At 39.2% G+C, this 24,492-nt stretch overlaps 1 long non-coding RNA gene across 2 annotated transcripts; it reads left to right on the top strand.

The window, feature by feature from the left end:
* Nucleotides 1-210: 210 nt before the first annotated feature.
* LOC112584406 lies at nucleotides 211-18,455 on the top strand. Of its 2 annotated transcripts, none has more exons than XR_003108557.2 (3): nucleotides 211-292; nucleotides 1,345-1,436; nucleotides 18,040-18,455. It is a non-coding gene; the product is annotated as an uncharacterized LOC112584406 (long non-coding RNA). The 2 variants fall into 2 exon arrangements; XR_003108558.2 differs by lacking the exon at nucleotides 18,040-18,455 and adding an exon at nucleotides 8,790-8,848.
* The last annotated feature ends 6,037 nt before the right edge of the window (nucleotides 18,456-24,492 follow it).

Below are 24,492 nucleotides of genomic sequence, written 5' to 3' on the forward strand. Positions count from 1 at the left end.
GAGTGCTGGGAAAAAAACAAGGAACAAGAAAACAAAAGCTTTACCTTAAATAGTTTACATTCTAGGAGGAGAAAATAAAATTCAGATAAGGAAATAAATACAGAGTATGTCAGGTAGTGGTAAATGCTCCAAAGAAAATAAACAAAGGTCAAAAAACAGAGTGATAAAGGGCAACTATTTAACAGAGGGTGATAAGGGCAGCTCTCTGGGGTGACATTTGATCAGAGTCTGCATAAAGTGAGGTTGCAAACCACACAAATAGCTGAGGGAAGAACTTTCCAGGCAGAGAACAGTGAGTACAAAATCCAGGGAGCTGGAATGAATTTAGTGTGCTTTGGCAGAGGTTGGGGGGATGCATGAACTAAGTGAAGGGGAACAACGGAGATGAGGTCCAAGGGGCCACTAGAGGGCTGATCTTAGATTTTTTTTTTAACAGATTATTCTGGCTGTTAGGTGATGAATAGACTAAAGAGAGGGTAGAGAGAAAGAGAAGATCAGAGAAGCCAATAAGGAGGCATCTCCTTAAGACAGAACTTAAATTTCTTGAGAAGGGGCTTTTATTTGGCTTGTTCATTGTTACAAAATAAGTACCAAGAATAGTGATGGACACATGTTGGAGTGTTAGAGGTATTTGCTAAATGAATGGATGCCTGAAAGGTAAGACCAAGAAGAAAGTTGACAGTGGGTTGGACTAAGATAATAGCAATAGAGACAGTGAAAAATGAATGGATTTAGGTGATGTTTCAAAAGTAGAAGTGACAAGAAAAGTTTCAAGATTGGATAAGTATATTTAGTAAGAAAGAACTCAAGAATGACTTTTAAGTTTTTGTCTGAAACCCTCCAGGTAGACAGTGGTAACTTCCCAGGGAGAAACAGATTTAGTGAAGAAAATTTTAAAATTCTCTTCACCATGTTACATTTGAATTGTATACTGGTCTTTCAAAGGGAAATAATGAGTAAGCAGTTGAATAGAATGTTTAGAGCTCATGGAAGAGATTAAGGTTAGAGATAGAAGTAGATAGCACATAACACTATTGAACACCATATGGTCACCCAAAGGATAAGTGTAGATGGGGAACTGAAGAGTAGAATAGCTTTGAAGGAATCAAACTCAGTCACCGAGTTGCCAGACAATGAGGGACACTTCAGGAGCCAGGGGTGGGCAGCTAAGGAGAAAGGGGTAGCTCCAAATAAGAAAAAGGTCCAGAAAGAGGAAGCAGGAGTATCTGAGACAGTGATCTACCTCAAAAATTTGGAAGAGAACATCAAGATAGAATAGATCAATGTTGCTCTTTGTGGAGATGCAAATATTAAAAAGTAACAAGTATATTTTTGTGAATTTAGGAGGAAAACATGTGTCACTTAAAGGCATTAGTTCTTTCACTTGAATCATGAAGTAATATAAGGCCACACTACAAACCAGCAACCATGGATCTGTGAGTATTACGCTATTTAATTATGTAGTAATACATCTTACATAGGCAAAAAGATAAATAACTTGTTAAGTTGAAGCAATTACCTAATATAATAATAATAATAGCAGCAATAATAATGACAGAATTATAGGTTCTCTGAGTGCTTCAGTGGGTAGGAACCAGAAAGATTCATTTAATCCGAAGAATTCTATTTATTCTCAATGTAGCTATATTTTTAGCTACCTGCTTCTTTTCTTAATGGAAGGTTTTGATTAATTCCCCTTACTGTATTATAAATGTCCCTCTTAAGTACAGTTTTAGATAGCAGAGCAATTCAAATCTTTGAGTAGCTTGAAGGTTTCCTTTTTCCTTCAACACTTTAAAAGCACTCAAGTTCCAATGTAAGGTCCAAAAAAAGCAATATAAATAGCTTGGCAATTTTTGACCTCCCTTGGGTAAAGGAACCACCACATTGTCATTTTCAAACTGGCTTCTCACACTATTTTGTGAGGGAGGGGATTAAAAAACAAACCACACTCACACACACAGACACAGGCACACACAGTCGTAGTGCCTTTGAGGCTGCTTTTACAAAAGTTAAACTAGGGGCTTAAAAAACAAACATTTATTTCTCAGCGCTCTGGAGACTGAGAAGTCTCAGAGCAGGGTGGCAGTAGGGCCAGGGACTAGTAAGACTGCTGACTCCCGGCAGGGTCCCCATGCGGTGGAAGGGGCAAGGGAGTTCTTTGGGGTCTCTATTATAATCCCACTCATGAAGGCTCCATCCTCATGACCTCGTCACTAATCCTAATTACTTCCCAAGACCCTACCTCCCTAGTAGCACCGTATTGGAGGGTAGGGTTTCAACACATGAATTGGAAGGGCAGGAGACACACAGTCATTCAGTCTGTAACACACAAACACACACATTTTGCAGCTTTTTCCAAATTCACAGGGATTTAAGACAAGTCTTTGCCTATCCTTTAGATTTTATTGCAAGGAAGTGTCCTCACAATTATTTTTTTAATTCTAAATTCAGAATGAACGTAAAATAAAACACGTATTCTGCTAATTCAGGTCTTAATAGAATGTTTTCAAAGTGGTTCAATACATTCTACCTAGCTAAAACTCTTTTCTGACTTTCAAAATAAAAAGTCTCCTTCATCCCCCCCCCCCCTGCTTAATTTCTTTTACCCTTTTTGCTGATTCACACTTCCATTGGCTTTCTGGAGGAATTTCATTACACACTCAAGATGGCAGCTTCCTGAACCCATTTGGATTTCTTTGGGTGAAACAGAAGCCCTATTCTCCAATACAACAAAGATTACATCTAAGTAACTACTCTTTTGAATGAGCTGAATTCAGCAGGAAAAACAGACAAAGGGAATATTGTTCTATAAATTAACTCTTCCTTGATCAATGCCCTGCATCAGAGCTACTGTAACCAAGTTAGTCACACAATATGGATGCTGATCAGGAATCTGAGGAAACCGGGACCCAGGTGACATAAAGGCTTGGAGTCCAACTGAGATGCAAAAATGGGCCAGGACAGGGACAATTAGCCAATAAAAGTCATGCAACAAAGATAAAAGCTCAGTCTTTGGAGTCAAGCTTATGTTCAAGTCCTAGCTACACAATGTGATGGATGTTTAATCTTTAAAACGCTATTCAATTTCTCTGACCTTAACAATGAAATGGGGATAAAAATGGCCATACCTCAGAAAGAATCAAATAGACCTAAGGCAATTAGCATATAAAAACATGTGTTATGCTTTTGCTGGCCTAGTTTATAAGAAGGATATGGATCTCAGTTAATATTCAAAACAATTTTATGAGGTAAGCTCTGTTATTACCATTTCTATTTTATAGACAAATAAATTGAAGCACAGAGAGTTTGAGTAACTTGCTCAAAGATGCACAGCTAATCAAAGAAAGAGACAAAAATCTAAACCCAAGCAGTCTAGCTCTGGAGTCTGTCCTCCTAACCACTACAAAAATCTACCTTGCGTGGTTCTCTATTTTGAAAGGTGTTTTGAAATGGGAATTAAATCTGTGACAGGAATTAGCCAGCGGGGGAAAAGAAGAGGATATAGCAACAGTGATGCCGGGCAGAAGTCAACATAAGGATCCAGACAGGCAGTACTTGCTGTTATGGGTGAGGTGTCCATACAAAGATAGACACCAGAAAGAAGGTCAAGAGGCAGGAAAGACTGGAAGACTCTCTGGGGAGATCTACCTCTGTCTGGTGTCCAGTGCTCATAGAGTGAAGCTTCAAAGCAGGGTATAGCCAGGCAGCTAAGGCTTCAATTACTGGATGCGTGGGACGGGATGGCTCCATATTGCCCTGAATCCTAAGTCTGGTTGGTGAGGAAAGTGACTTAATACATAGAAGACTGCTATAGACCTTAAAGAAAGAGAAATCAAAGTAAGGACTGGTATCATCCATTCCAGGACACCATCCATAGGATTTGTTGAAACTACCCTCTATCAATAGCAGAAGATTTTATACTTTCTTTCCACTGATTAGCACCTTACGATGGTTTCAGATATAAGATATTCATCTGGCTATGCTTGGCTGAGTTTGCTTATTAGAAGCATGACGTGTAGCTCCAATTAAGACACAAAAGATTATGTTTCTTTGGAGTTTCCTTTTTCTAGACCGCTGAAGGCCTGCTCTTTTTGCACAACATTCACTCCTCTTCTTAAACCAGACAGTAGTTTGAGGTTGTGGAGTAGTAACTAGACTTGTTTTACCATGGTTCTGACTTCTCAAACGGTTGTTTTCTGCAATGGGTTACTGGATAAATGACCAAAAAAAAAAAAACCCTCCCAGAATCAGGTAGTATCTGATTTCCATCATATACTCAAATAAGTTTTACGATTTTCTCCTAATTACCTACAAAGGAGTTAAAAAAATAGTAGCCAAACTGGGCATCTTTACCCAGGTCAGATTGGTACCTTTATATTGTTCCTATTCACTTCTTTCTTCTCTCTTCCCCTCCCTTCCTGGTCTCGTCTCTCCTCAGATGTCTCTAAATGGGACACACCAAGACCACCAGCCTATTACCACATACTTCTTCCTGTTCCTTGTAGGGCAAAGGAGCTATGGGCAGTCAGCACCAACACTTGGGACAGCTCCTTTCCCTGGGGCTTCCCAGCCGTGTTCCCAGTTGTGAAGTCAGTAGAGATTCTCAGGAAACATCCAGTCTTAGCATTCGTAAATTGAATTCGCTGACATTTGTTAATCTAATAAATCTCAGATGCTGAGTACACTTAGAATCATAGAGTGAGAAGGAATAAACAACTCCACATCAGCATTTCAGAACTCATGCTGATCTAAGCTGACCTTGCTAGGCTGGACTCCTGGAATACCTCACTGCCTTTAGGTCCTCAGCAAGTTCTGTAGAAGCTTCCTGAAACTTCCAAGAGGACAGACTGTCCCAGCACTATTTGGACAGACCTTGGAAGCTTGAGCTAGCAATTCTAGCTTATTTGAGTATGTTTCAGGACATATCCCCATATTCTTTGAGATACTTAGACTCTGTCCTGGATTACCATCTCAGGTTTAAAAGTCCTTTGTGGGCATCCAGAGGACTGAGTTGGAATGCGGTTCAGAATCAAGGAATGTTACATTTTGCAGAGTCCATGTGTGGTGGGAAAACTTAGGGAGACAGTTAAGACTCTACAGGTACTGGAAAGGGCTTCAAAAGATATTCTCATTTGGGAACACTGGTTTCTCCAGGTATAACACAGAACATTATGTTGTTGTAGAACAGCCACTACATTCCTCCAAATACCTGTCCTTCCTCACTGAGAAATTTAGTACACATAAAAACAGATTCATAAGTGTATATTTCAACTTTGCTGCCAGAATAATAAAACACTTGAAGATTATTGGCAGATTCTCATGTTTGGGTCTAGCACATCTTTGTATGTATTTTTAAGGAGAAGTAAGCAAGAGAACAGCTGGTAGGACTTCCTAGGCTAAAAACACTTTCAATAACAAATGACTTTTTCAGATCCAATGTGTTCAGCTGAGACTTAGCCAGACAGTGCTAAGTGGGCAAATTGATGCTTACTCTCAAGTATAATAGTGGATTCAGTTAAGAATCATTTAGAAGAATTCAGGATTCAGTTAAGAATCTTTTAGTGGAATTTAGAAAATGAGAATCTATCAGAGCAAGACTGTAAAGTGAGTTTGTAGTTACAGTTTAAGGACTGGACTCAGTGATATGAGTCCAGCTAAAAGAAGGAGCCTTATTCGGCCATCTCTAGATGAGATGAGGAGGCACATTTTATCAGTTTCAGGGATTCCAAGGAAGCTCTGGATCTGGATTTAGGAATTACTGCTACTGGTGGATCAAGGCATTTTTCAGGGACAGTGCATAAAGTTCCTTGGGGGATGGAGGGTATACCTTAGCTATTTACTGGATCCTAGAATATGCCAGCAGAGAAGGCAATGGCACCCCACTCCAGTACTCTTGCCTGGAAAATCCCATGGATGGAGGAGCCTGGTAGGCTGCAGTCCGTGGGGTCGCTAAGAGTCGGACACGACTGAGCAACTTTACTTTCACTCTTCACTTTCATGCATTGGAGAAGGAAATGGCAGTGTTCTTGCCTGGAGAATCCCAGGGACGGTGGAGCCTGATGGGCTGCCGTCTATGGGGTTGCATAGAGTCGGACACCACTGAAGCGACTTAGCAGTAGCAGCAGCAGTAGAATATGCCAGAACACAGTAAATGCCCAGAAATGTTTGTTGATGATTGACATGACAATCCAGAATGCAATTCAAAGGCCCCATAAGCTTAACAGATATGTTCAAAGGAGGCTTAAAGCCTCAGGAAACCCAGGTAAATAAGACCTGTGACTTGGTATTTTCTGAGCATCAAGATCATTCTGGTTGTTTGTTAAAATGCATGTTCTAGAGCCTCTACCCCAATATTCTGATTCAATACATCTCTTTGAATTGCACGTTAGAACTTTCTTTTTATCATGCACCATGTGAGGTGGTTTGTAGTCTGTGGTTTGAGAACCACTTCACTAAAACCTCCAGAGGTATAACTGAGCTGGTCTCTAGTCCTAGAGTGAGGAGGATGATTAGATTGGTCTCCATGGGAAAGGAGAACAGGGCATGGCTTAGCTTTCTTTAGGCCATCTCTAGAATAACCTCTTTTCCTGAGAACACCCAAAGCCTGTCTGAACACAACTAAAAACCTTAGAAAGCCTAGATTCAAGGGAGGGCTTCAAGTACTGGTAGGGAATGTGAATTTTTATGAACCTGTCCATCTCGGGCAGTCATCTGAAAGGTGAGTATACCAGTGCCTTTTCCACCTTAAGTTGAAGGAACAGATTTTCCTAGAATTCCAAGACATCCATAATACTAACATTACCATGGTTTCATACCTTTACACTGTCTAGATGATGAGAGCTTGTTCTGGGCTCCAAGATACCAAATCAAACTGAAATGTAGATGCTTTCCAAATGTTCAAGAGGTGCCTTTGTGGTTGTAGGACATATCCTATCCCACCACTAAACTCACTTCTTTCTCTGATGGGAGAGCAGAGGTGAACCATGTTCTAGAAAAATGTTGGGAGCAGCTTGTCAGCAACATCGATCTTAGGAGATAGAGAAGGATCTTTCCAGGCATTTTTGCTGAAGTATCGTATTTGTGGCTGAATAAGATATGGCACGTTCACATGTGAGTTCCTTTGGTAAGAAGTCATGAACTTATTACAAGGCAGGGACTGTACAGCACAGTGATTGTGATGCTAGATTTTTACTCATGAAACTTCCAGATAATTCCAGAAAGAATGTCTAGGGGGGAAAAAAAAGTTTTCCTATAAGAACTGTATTAATCATTTTAACATTTTTCATTTACCCAATGGTAACTTCTACACATGTCAAAATTACCTGTGGTAATGATGTCTTTGAATCCTCTTCGAGCTCACCTGGGTTCTAAATGAAACTTTCTATAACTTCAGGCCTGATGAGGAAGGAAGAGCACTAGTACAGGTATGATCCTCAGAAACTGATTGGCTACAGGCCAAATCTTGGCCAAATCAGCTGAACACATATACTTCAGAATTATTAGTGTGTAAAGGTAAAGTGATCCTCTGCCAGAATCGGCCTCTCTGAATTTCCTGTAAACCCCAGAAAGAGTGTACACATGGATTTGGAGCTCAAGAAGAAAGCCAGAGCTTCCACCTAATTCCTTGTTTAATTCACAGGACAAAAATTAGCTTCTAAAATCTGACAGAGCCTAGAATAAAAGAAATAGGTATTATACGAAGAAAAAAAATGAAATCTGACAAAGCCAAGAATTTCACTAAAAAACCACAAGTAAATTTGGAAGGTCTGTCAGTCAGCTATTACTGCAATAATGTGGTGGTGGTGGTTTAGTTGCTAAGTCATGTCCGACTCTTGCGACACCTTGGACTGTAGCCTGTCAGGTTCCTCTGTCCATGGGGATTCTCCAGGCAAGAATACTGGAATGGGTTACCATTTCCTTCTCCAGGGGATCTTCCTGACCCAGGAATCGAACCCAGGTCTCCTGCACTGCAGGCAGGTTCTTTACTGACTGAGTTACAAGGGAAGCCCCTACTGAAATAATGCTGCATAAAAAACATCTACAGAACATCAGTGGCAATAATAAGCACTTATTTAGTTCATTCAGTGCAGGTTGACTGGATTAGCTAATCCAGACTGAACTTGGCTGGACGGTTTATTCCACATGCCTCTCAACCCTCTCCTGAGACTAGGATTAGTCTGGGAATGTTCTTCTCATGAATATAGCAGAAATACAAGAGAGCAAATGGATACACACAAAGTCTCTTAAGACCTAAGCTCAGAACTGGCACAGTGAATTTGTACCTGATAATATCGGCCAAAACAAGTCTCATGGCCAATTCCAAAGTCAAGGGGTGGGAAAGTAAACTGAACATTAGTAAACTAATGGGAGAAACTGAACAGCCATATGGCAAATCAGATGAATGCATGAAAGGTAATGTGATCTGCCACAAAGGTGATCAACAAGCATATCAGATGAAAAGCAGACCATGAATGGACTTCTGCACAGATGTGAGGGTGACCAAATGACCTATCATCCTAGATCAGACTTCTTCGGCAAAATGCATTCCCCTCACATGATACCTGACCTTTGTTATTAATACTACTGACTCCAGAGTAAGAATAATGAATATTGAATCATATCTCCTCTGGTCATTATGTACCTCCTGAAATAGCTTTACAAGAATGAAACCAGTGTTCATTCTTCCCCTTAAACATTACTGTATAAATTCATTCAACATATCATTGCTGCTGCTGCTGCTGCTGCTAAGTCACTTCAGTTGTGTCTGACTCTGTGTGACCCCATAGATGGCAGCCCATCAGGCTTTCCTGTCCCTGGGATTCTCCAGGCAAGAACACTGGAGTGGGTTGCCATTTCCTTCTCCAATGCATGAAAGTGAAAAGTCAAAGTGAAGTCGCTCAGTCGTGTCTGACTCTTAGCGACCCCATGGACTGCAGCCTACCAGGCTCCTCCGTCCATGGGATTTTCTAGGCAAGAGTACTGGAGAGGGGTGCCATTGCCTTCTCCGTAACATATCATTAATACTTGTGAATTAGCATATCACTAATACTTTGAATAACAAGTCAGTATTATCTGGACATAGAGTGCGGCTCACTACTTATTTTACAATAATTTTGTGAAGAAGGAATAAACAACCTCTCTGTCTTTGCCAGGCTTTAATGATCAGCCATCTGGGTGTGGATAGAATAAACTTCAAAATCTCTCTTCAGAGACTTCCAAATGAATTAAATTCTCAGTAGGTTTGGCAGTAATTGTAAAAATAATTGTGTTATGACTACCAAATGAGAAAGCTAAGTCTATCAGTTGGCTACTCAGGATTAGTATAAAATTAAAAGCAACTCAACTGGGTCTTGAAAATTAACCATATCCTTGAATTCTGAATAGAGTATGAATCCATTCAAATTGCCTTTCTGTAGATTTCATAGAATCACAGAGGATTTAAGACATCACTTTCCATTTCTTTGATTTTTGGATCATACCTTAGAGACTGTTCTGTGTCTTAACAAACTTTCTTCTTTTTCTCTTTTATGTGTCTTGCCAGGGAGTTTTATCTCAGAATACTTCACCAAGTGCAACTCAGCAGCTGTTCTCAGTTAATAGATTAAGTCAGTACATACAATGCAAATGAAAACCTGCTTTGGGTGTTTGCTTTTAAAGTCAGAAAGCACATGCATAGCTCTGAGACTTGCATTTTCTCCACTGGATTCTCCAAATCAGGATGTTCCAAGGAGATCAAATAGGTCATTGCACTTGAAAGGCTGGGTATAATTTTCAAAGATAAAAACATCATTAAGGAAAAATACAATGGATACTGTGGTAGTTACTTGGATTATCAATGACTAGAAAAATAGATCTGCCTGTATAACCATAGTCTCACAAAGACATCTAGCAACATTAAATAAAATTTCCCTCTCTAGATAATCCCTTTTATTTTTCTAAATAAGGCATGCCATCTAGCTTCCAAGAGTAGTATTTCAAAACACTCTTTTTCTAATATGGCAACTACAAGTGTAAGTCGACCATAAATGAGGAAATCATATGAGAGTTCTTTCGACATCTTGGTACTTGTTGAAGTAAAGTTAGATGACCCAAAACTCCCACAGATAGGAACATTTGTGAACATGCAAACTGAAGTCACAGTTATAAGCTTTTTACTTCACGTAACTGCTGCCTAAACCACTAGCTTTTGAACTTTTTTGGCACCCAGTAAAACATCATTTAACATCACAATACAATACACACATTCACATCCTCAAACATACACACAATAACTGGAGTAACAGGTTTAGAAAATCTGTACTTACTCTCATTACATAGGGTACACTCCAATGATTTGTTCCTCTTATGTTTTAATGTGTTTTTGATTGCTAATAGTCATGTGCTCTAAGTGATTTTATAGCCTGCTAATAGGTTGTGATCCCTATCTGAATTTTGGAAAGCTTGAACCTTGTCAATGTGTTCGTGCTAAGTCGCTTCAGTCGTGTCTGACGCTGTGTGACCCTATGGACTGTAGCCTGCCTGACTCCCCTGTCCATGGGATTCTCCAGGCAAGAATGTTGGAGTGGGTTTCCATGCCCTCCTCCAAGGGATCTTCCCACCCAGGGATCAAATCCATGTCTCTTATGTCTCCTGCATTGGCAGGAAGGCTCTTTACCACTAACACCAACTTTAGTGGATATCAAAGTCCAGGTTCCCTGGAAACCAGACCCCAAGACAAAGCATTAGTGCTTTGAGAGTTTTTCTCTCAGGAAAGCAAGAGTGAGAGGAAAAAACAGTGAGTCAGTGAAAAAGGAGGAACACGTATAAAGTGGAACATTCCTGATATGGCCACCACTTCATAAGAAAACACAGCTGGTTGCTCAGTAACAGAAGAGAAACATCTCCTACATGGAAGAGCCCTTTGTAGAGGGTGAAGGAGGAAGGTAAGCTATTGACTGTAAGCTCTTTCCCATATGTAGTCTCTCACTGGCCAAAATTCACCCCATTTCAAGATCCATTTCAACTCCCTTACATTTCTAGATTATATTGTCCAGTTCATCTGGGCAAAACCAGTGTTAAGATCATATATTAAGGCAGCTGGAAGGGGTACCCGCCCATGGTCCAAAGGCCGGTGCCCGTATCTCATCTCCAAGGGAACCTGAAAAGCTGAGATGAAGAGATGGCCATGGCAACCAGTCTTTAACCCTGGAGATGACACAAGTTGTCACTGTTGTTTAGCCAGAAAGTAGGACCAAGTCCCAGGAGTCATGTAGAACTGAGCACACCTGGGATGCCCCCAAATCAGGGTCACTATGTTGGGGAAAACACAGATCTTGGAGTTGGGAAAGGCCCAGGTTCCTACATACCCATCTCCACTTTCAGCATATAGTATCTATGTAAGTTGCTTTACCTTTTTGATGAAGTATAATAACATGCTTATAAAGACACTTACTCCTTGGAAGGAAAGTTATGACCAACCTAGATAGCATATTCAAAAGCAGAAACATTACTTTGCCAACAAAGGTCCGTCTAGTCAAGGCTATGGTTTTTCCAGTAGTCATGTATGGATGTGAGAGTTGGACTATAAAGAAAGCTGAGCACTGAAGAATTGATGCTTTTGAACTGTGGTGTTGGAGAAGACTCTTGAGAGTCCCTTGGACTGCAAGAAGATCCAACCAGTCCTAAAGGAGATCAGTCCTGGGTGTTCATTGGAAGGACTGATGTTGAAGCTGAAACTGCAATACTTTGGCCACCTGTTGCAAAGAGCTGCCTCATTTGAAAAAAACCCTGATGTTGGGAAAGACTGAGGGAAGAGGCGAAGGGGATGACAGAGCATGAGATGGTTGGATGGTATCACCTACTCAATGGACATGAGTTTGGATGGGCTCCGGGAGTTGGTGTTGGACAGAGAGGCCTGGCGTGCTGCAGTTCATGGGGTCGCAAAGAGTCGGACATGACTGAGCGACTGAACTGAACTGAATTTCCTCTAAATTGGACTAACATGGGTCAGAATGGGTGCATTTAATTCAGATGACCATTATATCTACTACTGTGGGCAAGAATCCCACAGAAGAAATGAAGTAGCCCTCATAGTCAACAAAAGAGTTCTAAATGTAGTTCTTGGATGCAATCTCAAAAATGATAGAATGATATCTATTCGTTTCCCAGGCAAACCATTCAATATGACAGTAATCCAAGTCTATGCCCCAACCACTAATGCTGAAGAAGCTGAAGTTGAGTAGTTCTATGAAGACCTACAAGACCTCCTAGAACTAACACCAAAAAAAGATGTCCTTTTCATTATAGGGTACTGGAATACAAAAGTATAAAGTTCAAGAGATACCTGGAGTAACAGGCAAGTTTGGCCTTGGAGTACAAAATGAAGCAGGGCAAAGGCTAACAGAGTTTTGCCAAGAGAATGCACTGGTCATAGTAAACACCCTCTTCAAACAACACAAGAGATGACTCTACACATGTACATCACCACATGGTCAATACTGAAATCAGATTGATTGTGTTCTTTGCAGCCAAAGATGGAGAAGCTCTATACAGTCAGCAAAAACAAGACTGGGAGCTGACTGTGACTCAGATCACGAACTGAACTCCTTATTGCCAAATTCAGACTGAAATTGAAGTAGGGAAAACTACTAAGCCATTCAGGTATGACCTAAATCAGATGCCTTACCATTATACAGTGGAAGTGACAAATAGATTCAAGGGATTAGATCTGATAGACAGAGTACCTGTAAAACTATGAACAGAGGTTTCATAACATTGTATAGAAGGTAGTGATCAAAACCATCCCCAAGAAAAAGAAATGCCAAAAGTCAAAATGGTTGTCTGAGCAGGCCTTACAAATGGCTGAGAAAAGAAGAGAAGCAAAAGGCAAAGGATAAAAGGAAAGATATACCCATTTGAATGCAGAGTTCCAAAGAATAGCAAGGAAAGATAAGAAAGCCTTCCTAAGTGAACAATAGTTTCCTCTAAAAATGTCACCTTTCTCATTTTTATTAGACTTATTCCTAGATATTATTATATTTTGGATGATACTATAAATGGTATCTTTAAACTTTATTTTTGTTGATTAGTGCAGCTGAAAAATACAGCAAACCTGCTAAGTTTTCATTAATGCTAATATTTTATCTGTAGTTTTTAAAATCCTCTATCCAAAGAATCATATGTGCTCTTTATACTTTTCTACTTACTGTTAAAAGTACTTACTTTTTAATCCTAATACATTTCACTTTTTTCCCAACTATACTTTTTTCAGTTCAGTTCAGTTCAGTCGCTCAGTTGTGTCTGACTCTTTGCGACCCCATGGACTGCAGCACACCAGGCCTCCCTGTTCATCGCCAACTCCCAGAGTTTACTCAAACTGATGTTCATTGAGTCGGTGATGCCATCCAACCATCTCATCCTCTGTCGTCCCCTTCTCCTCCTGCCTTCAATCTTTCCCAGCATCAGGGTCTTTTCAAATGAGTCAGTCTTTTGCATCAAGTGGCCAAAGTATTGGAGTTTCAGCTTCAACATCAGTCCTTCAAACTAATATTCAGGACTGATTTCCTTTAGAGTCTTCAATATAACATTGACTAGAATTGTAAAAATGGGCACTCTTGTCTTACTCTTAATATTGAAGAGAAAACATTGTTTCATCTTTAAATTTGGTATCTTCTGTCAACTGAGCGACTTCCCTTTCACTTTTCACTTTCAAGCACTGGAGAAGGAAATGGCAACCCACTCCAGTGTTCTTGCCTGGAGAATCCCAGGGACGGGGCAGCCTGGTGGGCTGCCGTCTATGGGGTCGCACAGAGTCGGACACAACTGAAGCAACCTAGCAGCAGCAGTAGCAGCAGTAGGCCTTTTTAGTTATTCTTTATCAAGTTAACGAACTCTCTTTTACTTCTAGTGTGCTAAAATTTTTTCATCAACAGATATTGAGTTCTATCAAATAATTTTTTGGTATCTATTGACAATAATATTTTTTTCTTGATCTGTTTGTTCATGTGGAAAATAAGGTTGATTTTTCTGTGCTCCGTCACTCAGTTGTGTCTGACTCTTTGTGACCCCATGAACTGTAGACCACCAGAATGCTGGAGAGGTTTGCCATTTCCGTACTGCTTTTAAAATACTGCGCTTTCTGAGATAAACAAAACTTGGATATGATGTAATTTTTTTAAAGACTTTGCTGGATTAGCTCTGCTAGTATTTGTCCAAGACTACCTGGGTCTCCCACATTGCAGGCAGATGCTTTACCGTCTGAGCTACCAAGGAAGCCCCATTTTACATGTGCTCCTGAATGAGGTTCACCCACAATTTTCCTTTCTTGTTTTGTCCATATCAGGTTTTTGGTAGCAAAGTTATACAGGCTTCATAAAATGAGTTGAGAAATATTCCCTCTTTTACTCTGCTTTGGAATAGTTTCCATAAAATTGAAAGCATTTTTCCTTCTATGTTTGGTTGGACTCTGTGGTAAAACCACGTAAGGCCTAGAGTTTTCTCTGTGGAAAGATCTTTGACATTTTTTTGACAAGTTTTCTTAAAGGTTAGATGATGTAGCATGTGTTCTATTTCTTCTTGAATCAGTTTTGCTTAAGCTATATTTTGCTAGGAATTTGTTCACTTCAAACAAATTTCCAAATTAACTGGCATGAAGATGTTCATACCAACCTTTATTTCCTTAATGCTTACAGCTTTATCCCCCTTTTCATTCCTCATATTGTTTACTTGGGACAGCTCATTTTTCTTGATTAATCTTGCCTAAGATTTTTCAATTTTATTAGTCTTTACAAACAACCAAATTTTGTTTTTGTTCATTCTTTTTACTCAATGCTCATTTTCTATTATGTAATTTTAGCCCGTTTTTATTATTTCCCTCCTTCCATATTCTTAAGGTTTACTTTGTTGTTCTTTCCCTATCCTCTGAAGTTGAATGTATCACTCATTGATTTTCAATCTTTGTTTCTGTTTTGATACAATCACTAAAACCTAAAATTTCTAAATGCTGCTCTATTTGCGTAAGTTTTGATAGTAGTGTTTTAGAATTGTTCCATTCTAAATATTTTCTACTTTTATTATATTTGATTCATAATTTTCTTAGGAATATATTTCTTCATTTTTCAATATGTGGAGTTTTGTTGATTACCTTTTGATTATTGATTTCTAGCTAAACTGGACTGTGCTCAAAGAACAATACAGGACTTTAAAAGTTATTGAGACTGCTGTACGGTCAATTTTTCAAATATCCTTTGTGTTCTTACATAGAATGCATATTCTGTTGTGGAGGCATGTTACTATACATGCCCGTTAGGGCATGATTATTGATCATTAATTCTTCACTTTCCTTACTGATTTCTTTTTGTCCCATTACTCAGTTTCTGAGAGGTATCTTAAAACTTCCTTTTATAATTGTGGACTCATTTCTCTTAGTTTTGTCAACTTTTATTTGTTTTGAGATATTTACACACACAAATGTTAAATTATATTTTCCTGGTGAATTAAATATTCTATCACTCAGAAGAGATTATCTAATTATACTTTTTGTTTTAAAGCATAATTTGTCTGATATTAAAATAGTTACAGCATTTTTCTCTTGACTACACTTGCCTGATACATTTTTCAATCCTCCCTTTGTATTGTCATTCAGTTTAACAATCTTTATATTTCAGCTAAAGCATTTATTCCATTTACATCTTTTGTAATTACTGACATTTATACTTACATCTACTATCTTGATTGGCATTTTCTATTTATTCTGCCTTTTCTGTACTCTTTTTCTTCTCATTTCTTGACTTTTTAAAATTATTTTTTTCACTTTCATTTTCCTTTGCAAGTTTTGAAGTTATATAATCTATTTTTATACTTATAGTGGTCTTCCTATAAACTATAGCATGTATACCATAAAAATCAGCATCTTTCCCTCCCTCTCAAACAAAATAATTTCTTTTTGTTTTATTTTGCTGAAGGTATATTTTAATAAAGTTGTAAAAAAAAATATTCACGCCAAAAGTTGTGTGCCAGGCTGGTTTTCACCTGCTACAAAGAGCACAATTTCAACTTCAGTTACTTTCTTCCCAATGTAAGTTCTATTGAGTTCCAATATTTTAGTTTTGCCCTTTCAGTATTTTAACCTACTCCACATTCCCCTTTTTATTTAAATTTACCATTATCTTTGATAACCATTTCTTATTGAAGCTCAGATTTTTTTCATCTAGGATCACTTTCATCCTTTCTGAAATATACTGTTTAGAAATATGTCCTTTACATTTTAGTTTATGATAATATTTTGAAAGTAAACTCAGTTCAGGCCTGCCTGAAAATGTCATTTTTCCTTTGATTTTATAGGATATTTTCACTAAGTTAAGAATTCCTAATTAGCAGCTATTTTTGCTTACTGTGCTAAAGATATCACTATACTGGCTTCTGGCTTCCATTACTGCTGTAAGAAACCAGCTGTCAACTATTCCTTTGTAGGTGGCCAGTTTATTCCTTCTGACTGCTTTAAAGATTTTTTTTTTTTTTTCATCTTTCATGCTCTCTAGTTTCAGGTGTTTTGGTTAGGATTTCTTTTTTAATATCTGCCTTGGATTCTTTGGGGTTTATGCATCTGAAGATTTATGTCTTTCAATAATTCTGGAAAATTCTCAGCCATCATCTCTTTGGATACTGCTTCTCATTCTCTTTATTATTTCTTTATGAAACTAAAATACTTTTATGTGTGATATCTCACTCCTTTGTGTCTCTTAATCTTTTTCATATGTTCCCTATATTTGTCTCTCCAAGTAAAGGGGTAGCATCTACAGTTCATCTTTATGATGAGAGTACAGTGCTCTTGTCTCAGCTTTGGGAAGGAGGCCCCGTTATTAGATTCCACACCTGAGTTTTGTTTCCTGTCTCATAACTCAATGAGGAAATTGAAGCTGAAGGTTACTAGGTTCAATGACTGTCTTCAGAATGAAAGTGAAATTTAGAGCTAGCTTAGCTCTCTGGGTCTCTGTCTTCACTTACCAAGATTTTAGCCTGATAATTCCTTCCTTTGTTGCTTATTCACAGATGCTTTTAAGTACCCTTACATAGCATTTTTAGTAGTTTTCAATAGAAGGGTTGGACTGTGTACCTGGCCCACCATATTATCAGAAATAGAAGGAGATATTGTTCATGTAATTATCAGGCATAGACTAGGCACTCAATAAATAGTAGCTATTATTAATTATTGTTACAGTTTATTCTCCTAGCCTAACCAGTATGTCTGTTATCTTGTTTCCCTCATGGAAGCATCATATATTAAAAAAAAAAAAAGTAGATGTTTTTAAATCAGTAAGAAACTAACTGTTCATTGTTTTTTTCTATTAATAGAATGCCAAGGCTAAGTCCTGAATTCTAGTAATATGAACCAGAAAAGTAAAAAGCCATGGCCATACATGTGTTCCAGGGCTCTCTAATCATAAGACAGGAAAAGAGAACAAGCTCTATTTATTTAGGTTTGAAAACAATATCTTTGATCATGCAAAATACAATGAAGAATTAGTAAAAAAAAAAAAAAAAAAGCAGATCAAATTATGCATCAAAATCTTTTCCAGAAAAAGAAAATGAAACAGGCATTTTTCTACATAAATCACAAACATCAACTGGTTAATATAAAATAAAATGTTTTTCATTGCTGTGTGGCTGCCTCTGATCAAATCTCCAGTGTTTAGTGAATGTTACTGCCTTTGTCTGCAGGAATAGGAAAGAGGTTTGACATTACAATTTTTCAGAACTTCTAAACCAGACAGGGTCACTGTAAGGATACATGAAAGTCGTCATAATCCTAAATCACAAAAAGTAAATATGAACATGCCTGAATGCCAATATCTCCTTACTTATTATCTCTTGCCAAGTTTGTACTGACAGAACTAGTTAGAGGGAAAGTGACATTTTTCCACATTTATCTCATTGATAAACTATCAACCACAGAACTAGCTTTTGAACTGTCAGAATAATGGCAACATTTAACACTTCTCAAAGGAAGAAGTCTAAGAGAGACCCAAGCTGTTACTTAATACCATTGTCCTCTTTCAGATATGAAGCAGTGGTTCCAAGGTGGCTAGTGGTAAAGAATCCGCCCGCCAGTGAAGGAGACATGAGACTCAGGTTTGATCCCTGAGTTAGGAAGATCCCCTGGAGGAGGAAATGGCAACCTATTCCAGTATTCTCACCTGGATAATCCCCTACATAGAGGAGCCTGACAGGCTATGATTCATAGAGTCGCAAAGAGTTGGACACAACTGAAGCAACTTAACACACAAATATGTTATATGGATCAAGGTTACTAAACCCTAAATTCTCCTAGTTCTGACATGTGGAATGGTCATTAGCTAACCAATAAAGACTATCAAAATTTAAGAGTACTTGGATATTTCCTCACAAGTATAGGATTCATAAGGGAAGCGAAGCTTGGGGTCATTTAAGGTGAATGCTCATCCCCAACCTAGAGATAAGTAGTAAGAGGAAGGGAAGTAAGCCAGTCAGGAGACAGTTTAGAGTCAGTGCAAAGTGTACAGGACCATTTGGAAAGTTCTAGCACTAGTCCCAGGAGAGAAACTGATAACTGAGACCAGTGGGGATCAAAGGAGTGAGGAGGCAGGCTTTAGACACCTGCCTGGCATATGGTGGGACTTCATCCCAGAGTATCAAAAATACACACGCACATACACACACACACACTCACACATATATATACATACACCCCAGAGTATTAAACATAAATATATACATACATACATATGTATATAACCCAGAGTATTAAATATATATATACACACATACATACACATAAGGAAAAAAAGCACTAGTTAAGAATGATTGCATTAAATTTTGGAGAAACAAATATAAAATAACTGCTGAGTCTGCTGATTTTTGAATCTACTCCAAGCCTTACACCTCGAGCATCTGCTGATGGTTGGGGTATTTGAACCATGAGCCATAAAGATTCATAATTAATCTTAGTTCTAGAACCAAAATAGGGGCTCTATATTTTAAGGTAATGAAGAAAAAAACCCTAGACATTTAAAGGATTTTTAAATCTTCATTTATAATATAAATTGAAGGTCAAACCAAGAATCAGAAAGTATTCCCTAAAGCATAACTTCCAGCCTGCACTTAAATCTCTAGTCTTTGCTACCTAGCACTGTGTATTGTTGAGCCAAGTGTATTTTAAAGCTATTCAGTTTAGTAGGACAAATAGGAATTGGTACCAATTGTCTGCCAGGAAGGTTTCATGAGGCAGAGAGATAAATAAGACACGGTCCAGTCATTGGAGCAAACATTCTTTATACAGAGGCCATAAAGTCTCCAGAGGAACATTGTATAGTCATTTATTTTTAGTATTTATGTAGTGTTTGTGTGCATGTGACTCTAGATATTTGGACACAAGGCAAGAGCTCAATAAGTGTTATTGAATGAAAAAGTACCATTAATCTGATTCATGTATTAGCTTCTTAAATAATGACAAATTTAGTGGCTTATAAAAATACCCACTTACTATCTCACAGTTCTGTGGGTCAAAAATTGGGCACTACATGTCTCAAGGAATTTCTACTCAGGGATCACAAAACAGAAATCATGGTGTTAACTGGGCTGGGATCTTATCTGGAAGCCTGGGGAAGATCCCCACTTCATAGTCAAATTCAGTTCCCATTTTTCTTGGCATGTGGCCCCTTCATCAGTCACTCAGTAGTGTTGGACTCTATGCAACCCCGTGGACTCTAGCTCACCAGGCTCTTCTATCCATAGGATTCTGCAGGCAAGAATACTAGAGTGAGTTGCCATTCCCTTCTCCAGGGTATCTTCCCAACCCAGGGATCAAACCCAAGTCTCCCACATTTCAGGCAGATTCTTTACCATCTGAGTCACCAGGGAAGCCCTTCAATCCAACAACATACCTCTAATCTCTGTTTTCCCCTTCTGCTACCAGCTGGAGAAAGATCTCCACTTTTTCAGGAGTTACATAATTTGATTAGGTCTGACAACATAATTGAAGATGATCTTATTTTAAGGTCAACTGATGAGTAGCCTTAATATTATACATGTGCAAAACCCATCGTGCCATGTAATATCACATACTAATAGCAGTGCCATCAGAGGACCAAGAGTCTGCCTAGCACAATTCATTTGATTGCATGAATTTGTCCCAAGTAGTTTAAGCCAAAAGGAAAGTTATTGGCTAACTGGGAAGTTAGAAGTGATGTGATCTTCATCATAGATAAACCATGCCTGAAGATATTGGACCTCTGACTCCATCTCTCAGCTGTATACCCTCTCAAGTGTGGCTTCATTCTCTCCCACTGCAGATTGATCTTCTTCAGTTCTAATTTTGTATGTCCTCAGATTACTGACCTGCAGAAAAAGGGAACTTCTCTATTTCAATGTCCAAGTAGAGCCCCTCTTTTTGGATTTTGGTTGTGAGCAGAGTGTTCCAATAATGGGGGAATGATTCGTGCTCATTCATTCAAATACCATAATAATTCATCTTTGACACTGAGACCCACTATGTCCTCTACAGCAGTCTGGGTTTTGATCTTTTCTGAGTCTTACCTCCTTACCTTCCCTAGTAGATGTTGTGGTCCCCTAACCATTCCCTCTTTACCAGCCAGTGTATTCATTACCCAGCTGCTGTGTGTACTGCATCTAGCAGCTTATATGGATATCTGCATCTTTCTCCAGAACATCACCTACGGCTGACTGGGACACCTCACTCAGAGATGTCTGGGAGGTTTCAGTCTCCCCTACCCCAAGGCAACAAACAAGTGATTGCACTGATTGTACGAGTTAAGGGAGGTATGAAATTTCATCCTCTTTGCCTTAAAATACACAGCTCCAAAGAGGAGACATCTGAGACCACATCCTCACTTAGTTCCTTGCTCCTACCTGTACTGATTCTCTCCTTCCTTACAAATTTTCCTGAAGAGCAAACCCTCAGTGAAACATGGGCTCCACAATCTCTGTCTTGGACTCTGCTTTTAGGGAAGTAGATACTAAGATACTTCCTGTTAACTCTGCTGATTGCCTAATGTCCCACCCAAAGTCCAGTTTTTCTTCCCCTCAGAATTCATTCCTTTTGCTTAAAATCCAGGAACTCCAACTACTATTCTGAGAAAAGATGAAGAGGAAAGGGGAGAGTTTCACAATGACAACCCCACTAAAGCCACAAGTGCTAAGTGGCTTCAGTCATGTCCAACTCTGTACGACCCCATGGACTGTAGCCCGCCAGGCTCCTCTGTCCATGGGATTCTGCAGACAAGAACACTAGAGTGAGTTGCCATTTTCTCTTCAAGGGGATCTTCTCAATCTGGGATTTGGATTCATGTCTCATTTCTCCTGCATTGGCAGATCAGCTCTTTAACACTAGCCCCACCTGGGAAGCCACATGGAGTAGAGAAAATGGTTGTGATGGGAAAAGTGGTTACTTTTGAGTGTCTTAAATCCTTGACTAGTTTGTATGATCCAGGAGAGCAAGAACTCTGCTCTAGTCACCTTTATATCTTCCATAGCACATAGTGCAAGGCCTTGCACAACACAGATGTTTAACAACCTGAGGGGTGATTTCACAAAAGTAGTCCCAACCCCCCACCCCCACCCCCCACAAGTGCTTACTATTTAAAAGACAAAGTGGAAACAGACAGATTGAAAATGAATAGAAGTGTTTTGCTTATATGGATTATTTTAATTACAACTAATATTTACATTGTAAGTTACAGTTTACAAAGTATGTCTGCATATATCATTTCATTTCCTTATTAAAACGATCATGCAAAATAAGTTAGCAACAGCCCCATTTTACAGATGAGCCTCTGAGAGGTAGACTCTTACCCAAAACAGTATGGCTAGTACTCACTGAACAAGAATATTTGATCTAAGTTCTCTATTTCTTCTTCTTCTGAACACAACCTCCTTGAAAAGGTGGGTCCCCTCCCTACTTGGTCTCTTATTTATCTGGAAAATGTTTTTGGAGCCTGAGATTAAAGAGAGAGACTGGTAATGAGGAAGTGTGCTGTGCTCTGGCAATCTGTCTTTTCTTTTTTTTTTTTTTTTAATTTTTTTAAAAATTTTATTTTATTTTTAAACTTTACAAAATTGTATTAGTTTTGCCAAATATCAAAATGAATCCGCCACAGGTATACATGTGTTCCCCATCCTGAACCCTCCTCCCTCCTCCCTCCCCATACCATCCCTCTGGGTCGTCCCAGTGCACCAGCCCCAAGCATCCAGTATTGTGCACTGAACCTGGACTGGCAACTCGTTTCATACATGATATTTTACATGTTTCAATGCCATTCTCCCAAATCTTCCCACCCTTTCCCTCTCCCACGGAGTCCATAAGACTGTTCTATACATCAGTGTCTCTTTTGCTGTCTCGTACCCAGGGTTATTGTTACCATCTTTCTAAATTCCATATATATGCGTTAGTATATTGTATTGGTGTTTTTCTTTCTGGCTTACTGCACTCTGTATAATAGGCTCCAGTTTCATCCATCTCATTAGAACTGATTCAAATGTATTCTTTTTAATGGCTGAGTAATACTCCATTGTGTATATGTACCATAGCTTTCTTATCCATTCATCTGCTGATGGACATCTAGGTTGCTTCCATGTCCTGGCTATTATAAACAGTGCTGCGATGAACATTGGGGTACACGTGTCTCTTTCCCTTCTGGTTTCCTCAGTGTGTATGTCCAGCAGTGGGATTGCTGGATCATAAGGCAGTTCTATTTCCAGTTTTTTAAGGAATCTCCACACTGTTCTCCATAGTGGCTGTACTAGTTTGCATTCCCACCAACAGTGTAAGAGGGTTCCCTTTTCTCCACACCCTCTCCAGCATTTATTGCTTGTCTTTTCTTTCAAAAAGGAGACCAATAGCAGCATGAAGTAAAGACAGCAGGGGATGAAGCAGGCCAGGGGTGTATAAAGAAGTAAGGAAGACCTCATTGCATTCAGGGCTCTAAGGGTTAGGTTATATTGTTAGGCTTTGCTTCTCTAATTCCTGGCATCTATTGTTTCAGCTGCTGAGCACTTTTGAGGGTCTTCCCTAAGAAAAAAAAAGCAAGGCCAATCCAATTTCTCTTCAGTTACATAGTTTCACTCACATCCTTTAAAATATAATTAATCAGGGTGGTGTGTGGTCATACCCCATCTAACCTGGGGCCAAAACTTTCCCTGTAACCATTAGGAAAACTTCTGTCTCTCAGGGAGAAAAAGAAAGCTCCCTTTGCTTGTTCTCAATGCCAGAAAGCAGAACGCGAACAGGTCATTTGACTTAAATCCATAGATATCACATAAAACCCATGTCTGGTCTTTGAAGTCCAAGAACACACAGAATTTCATCTAAGTAGCTCTTGAAAAATCCTCTGTGAATCTGTTTGAAATTGTCTATTGGCTGAATCTGTTTGAAATTGTCTATTTTCACATTCACACCAGTGGTGTCTGATTTTCCATTCTTTTCTTTAATTATGTTTTTCTACCTGGGGCTGTTGATTTCAAATTATTTTATTCTAGAGCTGTAAAGACTCATCAGATCAGATCAGATCAGATCAGTCGCTCAGTCGTGTCCGACTCTTTGCAACCCCATGAATCGCATCACGCCAGGCCTACCTGTCCATCACCAACTCCTGGAGTTCACTCAGACTCACATCCATCGAGTCAGTGATGCCATCCAGCCATCTCATCCTCTGTCGTCCCCTTCTCCTCCTGCCCCCAATCCCTCCCAGCATCAGAGTCTTTCCAATGAGTCAACTTTTTGCATGATTGGATCTCCTTGCAGTCCAAGGGACTCTCAAGAGTCTTCTCCAACACCACAGTTCAAAAGCATCAATTCTTCGGCACTCAGCCTTCTTCACAGTCCAACTCTCACATCCCTACATACCATACCAGCTGGTAAAACAGGAAACCCTCCCCCCCCCCCCCCCGGACACCAGGCTTCCCCCACCCACCCACCCACCCACCACCCACCATGGGATCAACAGCAATGACTATGATCTTGCCCGGCAATGCCCACAGCTAGATGATCCTTCCAAGTGAAATTCAAGTTCACATTGAAGCAAAATTATGTGCCCCAATACATTTGTCCTTTGACCAAGAATTTGAAAGCATTCTTCCAAGATCAAAAGATGAAATCTCCCTTCATAGACAATGTTTTGTTGGCCAGTATTACTACAGCCAAAATAATCCCAGCCACACATTTGCCTACATTCTGATTTAAAGGTCAGAGAGAGTAAGGGATACACCCTAAGCCAGCCAGGGCTTCAGTCATTAGGGATATCTTGTCCTTAATAATAAGGCTCAGCATGGTTGTTTACAAACACAGTTTTCTTCAAAAGAGCTTGTATGTTTTTCTTAAATCAAACCAACTATCTCGGTGCCAGATTCCAAATATAGGACTACTTCACCACCTTTTTTTTTCATCTTCCCTAAAGAGGGCTTCCCTTGTAGCTCAGGCAGTAAAGAATCTGCCTGCAATGCAGGAGACTTGGGTTCAAT

The sequence above is a fragment of the Bubalus bubalis genome, chromosome 1 (genome assembly GCF_019923935.1).
Source record: "Bubalus bubalis isolate 160015118507 breed Murrah chromosome 1, NDDB_SH_1, whole genome shotgun sequence".
In the NCBI taxonomy this organism is placed as follows: Eukaryota; Metazoa; Chordata; class Mammalia; order Artiodactyla; family Bovidae; genus Bubalus; species Bubalus bubalis.